This window comes from Lissotriton helveticus, chromosome 2_2 (genome assembly GCF_964261635.1).
Source record: "Lissotriton helveticus chromosome 2_2, aLisHel1.1, whole genome shotgun sequence".
Classification (NCBI taxonomy): domain Eukaryota; kingdom Metazoa; phylum Chordata; class Amphibia; order Caudata; family Salamandridae; genus Lissotriton; species Lissotriton helveticus.
The window spans coordinates 224,767,269-224,773,531 of record NC_136060.1 but is presented as its reverse complement, the minus strand read 5'-3'; the positions used below and the strand labels follow the sequence as shown (position 1 = coordinate 224,773,531).

General features: G+C 41.8%; 1 pseudogene; it reads right to left on the bottom strand.

Annotated features, from left to right (window-relative positions):
• Window positions 1-1,586: 1,586 nt before the first annotated feature.
• Window positions 1,587-3,455, bottom strand: LOC144821380 (UDP-N-acetylhexosamine pyrophosphorylase-like protein 1 pseudogene; annotated as a pseudogene).
• Window positions 3,456-6,263: the final 2,808 nt, after the last annotated feature.

Below are 6,263 nucleotides of genomic sequence, written 5' to 3'. Positions count from 1 at the left end.
ACTCGACCCTGCACTCCCCACACATCAGGAAATACCATGGGCATACATATTCCCCATTCATTCCTATGGGAGGGCAGGTCACTCACCATACATACACAGAGAGCACACACACTTTACACTGTACCACAGTGAAGAAGTGCGCAGAGGTCTAAAATCACCAACACCAGGTTCCAGAAACAGGCTAGGAAAAAGCAAAAAGTTTAGGGGTGAACCTGCCAAAAGGGCCAGGTCCAACAGTTACCAGATTGGTATATGATGAAAATTGATGTTCATAAGTTTGTCAGACTATTGAAATTGAAGAAGTATTTTGTGAATGTACCAGAGAAAGCAAAGTATATGGGAACAATAAAGAATGCAAGTGAATTGACAATTGAAGGGATCAATGCTACTAGGATACTTATGTCTCTAACTGAAAATGAGGAGGACCCAATAACAGTATCAAGACTTTTAGAAGACTTAGAAGTGAATAGGTATGCAAGTGAGAGTAGTGATCTTAAATTAAAATCCAGGTGGACACCACAATTAACAACGGGGAATACGATTCATGCCTTCTATAGGTCAGTTAATTATGATCTTGACAAAATGATTGATAAGAACAGGCGTGCAATTTAACGGAGGGTGAAAGTCATCCCTGAAAGAACTGGTAGCCCACAAAGACTTAACAATTCGTATGGCTGACAAAGGGGGAAACATTGTCGTGATAGACACAAAGGAATATAATGAAGAAATTATGTTGCAGCTTAATAATGTGGAATATTATGAAACCTTGAACAGTAACCCCCTTGTAGAACTGACAGATAAAATTAATAGGCAACTCAAATTATGGTATGACCAAACGCTTCTAGACTTTGATGAATACAATTACTTACTGGTATCATGTCCTAGTGCACCATGCATGTACACTTTACCAAAGGTGCGCAAGAATAGAGAGAACCCTCCAGGGAGACCCATAATCTCGGGCATTGGAGGACCGACGGAGGGATTATCCCAATATATAGACACTTTTTTGAGACCTTATGTGCAGAACCTCCCGGCATTTATACAGGATACGAAACACGTACTGAATATCATGAATGTATTATTATGGGAATCGGGGATGTACCTGGTGACCCTAAATGTTGTTTCACTGTATTCTAATATACAACATCACTTGGGTATCAAAGCAATTGAGACATTTCTTAATAAGAGACCGGCAGAACTATACAACCCTACTATGATGATTCTACAGATGACTGAGTTGGTACTGAAAAATAATGTTTTCTTGTTTAACAACAAATGGTATAAGCAGTGCCTTGGTACAGCGATGGGTTCCAGATTCGCTCCGTCTTTTGCAAACCTCTTTATGGGGTAGTTTGAGGCCGAGTGGATCTGGGGCCGTCGTGGACGTAGATGGGTAAAGTATATCTACTACTGGGGTCGTTTTATTGACGACTGTCTGATGATATGGACTGGTCCAGTGGAGAAACTAAGAGAGTTTTTTATGTATTTGAATGATAATGATGTGAATTTACGGTTTACCACCCTTAATCGTGTATTGAGAAGCACTTGCAATTCTACAAAAGAGGCAAGTAAAAACAATAAGCAAATCCTTAGGGACGTCATGACTTGTTATTTCATTGTCACAGGTTACTTCTAAAGTTCATGAGACAGTCCGTCTCGTCCTCGACTGGAGGAAGAAGTCACAGTACTGTTACATTCCTGGCCCAGAAATGCAGAGATATAAAAGCCTTTGGTAAAAAAAGTTTGAAAGGAACGTACATAATGGTTCATTATTTTTCCACTCAATGGGAAACAAATTCTGTTATCCCAAGAATAATTTGGCACAAGTTTGAGATGATATGCATTTTTTTACTTGTCATTCACAACAAGTCATTCTTCGAGTGCAGGTAGAGGTCCTCATACGAAGGTTCCACAAGAAAAGCTAGACACTGTAGTCAAGCATTTTCCATCACTTTAGCTTGTTTTTTAACAACTATGAATGGGGAGGTAAAATCTTTGGCCTTCATGTATACGTCCAAACCCTCTCCGAAGTGGGACACTAGTGGAGAAATCTCACAGACAGCTGGAGGATCTTCATTTTCAGATAAACTGCATTTGTCGGGAATCCTGGAACCATTTTTATCAAGAAACCTGGCTCCAGCACAGACTGCCCAGCGGTAGTGTTGTGAAAGCAAGGCCCTTCGAGCAGCTGTTGGTGTGTCCTTATCTGCAGTATCAGCATTCTTCAATGGAGAGAACTCCTCTTCTCTCAAGACTTCAAATGCAACAAAGTGCTTAGAAAACTGGAACACGTCAAACACAAACTTCTCCATCTTTATTCCGTTCGCTTTGACAGGTTTTACCAGATTTCCTTCCTCATCGACAAAAGGAACTTTCTTCAGGGCCACGTGAGGCTTCAGTAGATGTTCCATTCCCCTCACCACAGTCTTAAGGAAGTCCAAGGTAAAGAAGTGATTGCAGATATTCCCAGCACTGTACGTCAAACTTCCATCTGGGTTACACATTTGTGCAATCTCTGGGCTAATCTCACTGTATTCCATGACCTGATAAACCCCATCAACCTGGCACACAACACCAACAGGCTCTGCTGGATAGGACTTCTCTACCACCTTGGCACCGCAGTCTGCCCTCCGTGAGACACAGAACCCGATGAAGACTGGGTCAGCCATTTTGACAAGAATATTATCCACACAATAGACGTGGATATATTGGATGCCACGCCGCTCCATATCTTCCAGGATCTTGTTGTCCTCCAGTGCACGGTACAGACCTCCATTACCATCTGGAGCCATAGCAAGCTTGTCCTTCTGTTCCAAGATGGCCTTCCCATCGAAAGTCACAGCTGGCAGCATCCTCTGCTCAAACATGATAACGTTGGACTTATCCAGGTGAAAGTAGTTGTGTTCTACAAAGAACTTCTCTGTGGGACCCAAAGTGAACTCACTAGTCATAATGTACCATGGCACTGTCCCCTTTGAGCCACATCTCTGACTGGCCAGCTCTTCCAATTTTCGTATCCTCTCTGCCTGGATCTCATACAGCGTCTTTCCACTCGGCAAGCCGACGTTGTACATACCCTTGGGGTAAGTTACGCCCAAGCGGGTTCCCTGCCCCCCAGCCAAGAGAAGCACTGCCACCTTGCTCTGGGAGATCTGATGGAAACCTTCCTGCTCCCAGCTCGCCAGAGCCTCGGGGTCGCTGCGGCGGACACTGCGCATGAGCTCGGGAGGCAGGTGCTCCATTTTCCGCGCCGCCTGGTGGGCCCCGTCCCCGCGGGCCCCCGCCTCGGCAGCCCCCAGGCAGTGCTCTCGCAGCTCCCGCGGATCCAGCGCGGACAGCTCCGCCAGCAGCGCCGCACGCCCCTCCGGACCGAGCTCCGGCCAGAAGCGCAGGAGCTGCGGCTGCCCGGCCTCCTCCAGCCGGCGGCGGACCTGCTCCAGCGAGGCCATGGTCCCCGGGACGGAGTGGGAAGGGTCTCTCGAGGAGTACCGGTAGGTGAGCTGAGAGAGACCGTCTCTTAATGTGAACCGTAGATGGGTAAAGTATATGTACTACTGGGGTCGTTTTATTGACGACTGTCTGATGATATGGACTGGTCCAGTGGAGAAACTAAGAGAGTTTTTCATGTATTTGAATGATAATGATGTGAATTTACGGTTTACCACCCACTATTACCAGGAACGGATAGCATTTTTGGATATTGAATTATTTGTCTGTGGTAACAAACTGTGTAGTAAAATGTACAGGAAAGAAACAAGCTGTAATGCACTATTACACACCAATAGCTGTCACCCGAAGAGTCAGATTAACACAATACCCTTTGGAGAAATGGTGAGAGCAAGACGGAGTTGCTCGAATGAAAATGATTTTGTTTGGAATGTGGAGGATATTTCAAGGAGATTTCAAGCAAGGGGTTATGACCAGACGGTTATAGATAAAGCAAGTAAAAGAGTAGGTGGTATGAAACGGGCACAAACATTGATACCTAAGGAGACAGACACCAAGAGTAAGGATGTGAATAAGATCCGATTAATTACACATTATAGTACTGAGAGCCACAGATTATACTCTATTTTGAATAATCATCGGCATTTACTAAAAGCTAATAAGGATATATTGACCTTCATTGGTGAAAGACCGGGTTTGACATTTAGAAAGGGAAGAACATTGGCCAATACTGTCAGTCCTAGCTACCCGAATAGAGGGGAGAGTACTTGGTTGAGCAACGAAATGAAAGGCTTTTACAAATGTGGTCGTTGCAGCTCCTGCAGGTGGGCTAAGAAACGAGTTAGGACTTTCAGCTATAATAATACAGGAACATATGAGATTGATGTTTTTATTAACTGTGATACCACTTATGTGGTATATGTGATAGTATGTTCTTGTGGCCAAATATAAGTGGGCAGTACGATTAGGAGATTACGGGACAGACTGATGGAGCATTTCAGGGCATGGAAGAATGGGGACACTAGATACCCTATAGCAGCACATACCATTCAGAACCATGATAATTAAGGGGAACACATATTCCATTTTCATGGTATTGATCACATTAGACAGGACCCGAGAGGGGGTAATAGACAACTGAAACTTAGGCTGAGAGAGGTTATTTGGCTTATGAAATTGAAAGCAGTGGAATGCGGTATGAATATTGATAATGAATTCTAGTACTTTCTGGGACAAGAATGAAAGAGGTAATGATCTTTTTGTATTATTGAATGCTGATATTGTTATATAAATGACTTGATTATATGACTCGCTATTCTTGAGGTGCCCTGCTTCAGATAAACAAGAGACACTGAAATAGGTGTCAGGCATTGAAATGAAGATAATATATATATATATTGTTTGTGACAGATTATTGCATCTTTATATATTAATGACAAAATACTTGAAATTATTTGATATTCTCCATGATGTAACCGAGATGAATTACTGGTGATGAAAACTCTTTCAAATACTTGTAAAGAAGGTCTTAATATGGAATTTGATGTTTGAGGACAAAGTGTTCATTTTCCTAGACATAATACCGTGATACACGTTAACCTTCCTCTATTATCTGTGAACCTTTTTACCTTCTCACCTCACCACCGATTTTATTGATAATATTGGTAATTTACATACTTGGCGGCGTTTTAGTTGATACTGGCCACCCCATGGGAGTAGAAAAGGGAAGAAGCATACATTACATTAATATATGTTGGTGTATAACAGAACTGGATTTGAAACAGGTGGTGTATTGAAGGAATGAGGATCAACCAATTACGTTTGTACTGATCTGTTTTGACCTAGATTGTAGGACTCTAGATATAGTTCAGGACTCTAGAAGCGCTAGACTATTTATTTTGTATAAATATTTATGACATTATTACATGGATATAAGATTTATACTCTCAGTAATGAAGATATAGTGACGTTAGTGTCCATAAGTGTTGTTTTGTTGGACACGCTAACACTTTACATAATGGCGCCTATATTTATAGTGGACATCATATGGATAATGAGAGATTGTGTTCTCTCTCATTACCTGAATATTGGAGTGTAAGTATATTAATGGAGATACATAGGTTAGTATTACTGACCTTTTTTTATGCATAACGATGGTGATCTTGTAGACATTAAGTATCATGGGTAACGAGTGGTATGTTGATTGTATTAGTTATAATACATGCGCTAGTCTATTTAGACTATATACTTTTGAAATGAAGATATCGAGTGGTTAGTGCTCATATTTTATGTTATGATTGGTCACGTGAACACTTTATAAAATGGCGCCCATATTATTAGTGAACATCATATGGATTATGAGGGATTATTTGTCACCCATTATCTGAATATGGAGCTATATGAATACTAATGGCGATGCTTAGATTGTTACTTTAGACCGTCATCTTTGTGTTACGATGGTAATTTTGCATGCGAAATGTATCGTGGATAGCAAGCTTTTGTTTACCGTATCTATTATAATACTTGCACATTACAAGATGGTGCTCATGTACTGGGTGTATTTAGAGGAATACCAAGATGGCGCTGGTGTAGAACGCTGGCTACCGATGATATGAGGACATGTGTACAGACGCTCTCTGCAAGGAATAGGGTAAGTTATATGCCCATAGATAATATTATGGGGGTTGCCTCTAAGTGTTCTTAATATTAACAGAGGCAGAATATGTACTTAGGGATGCACAGACTTTAAGTGGCCGGTCACGTAGCGGATGATGCCTGCAAGCAAATTTTGTAACATTGCAGGCTTATAAGTAAAC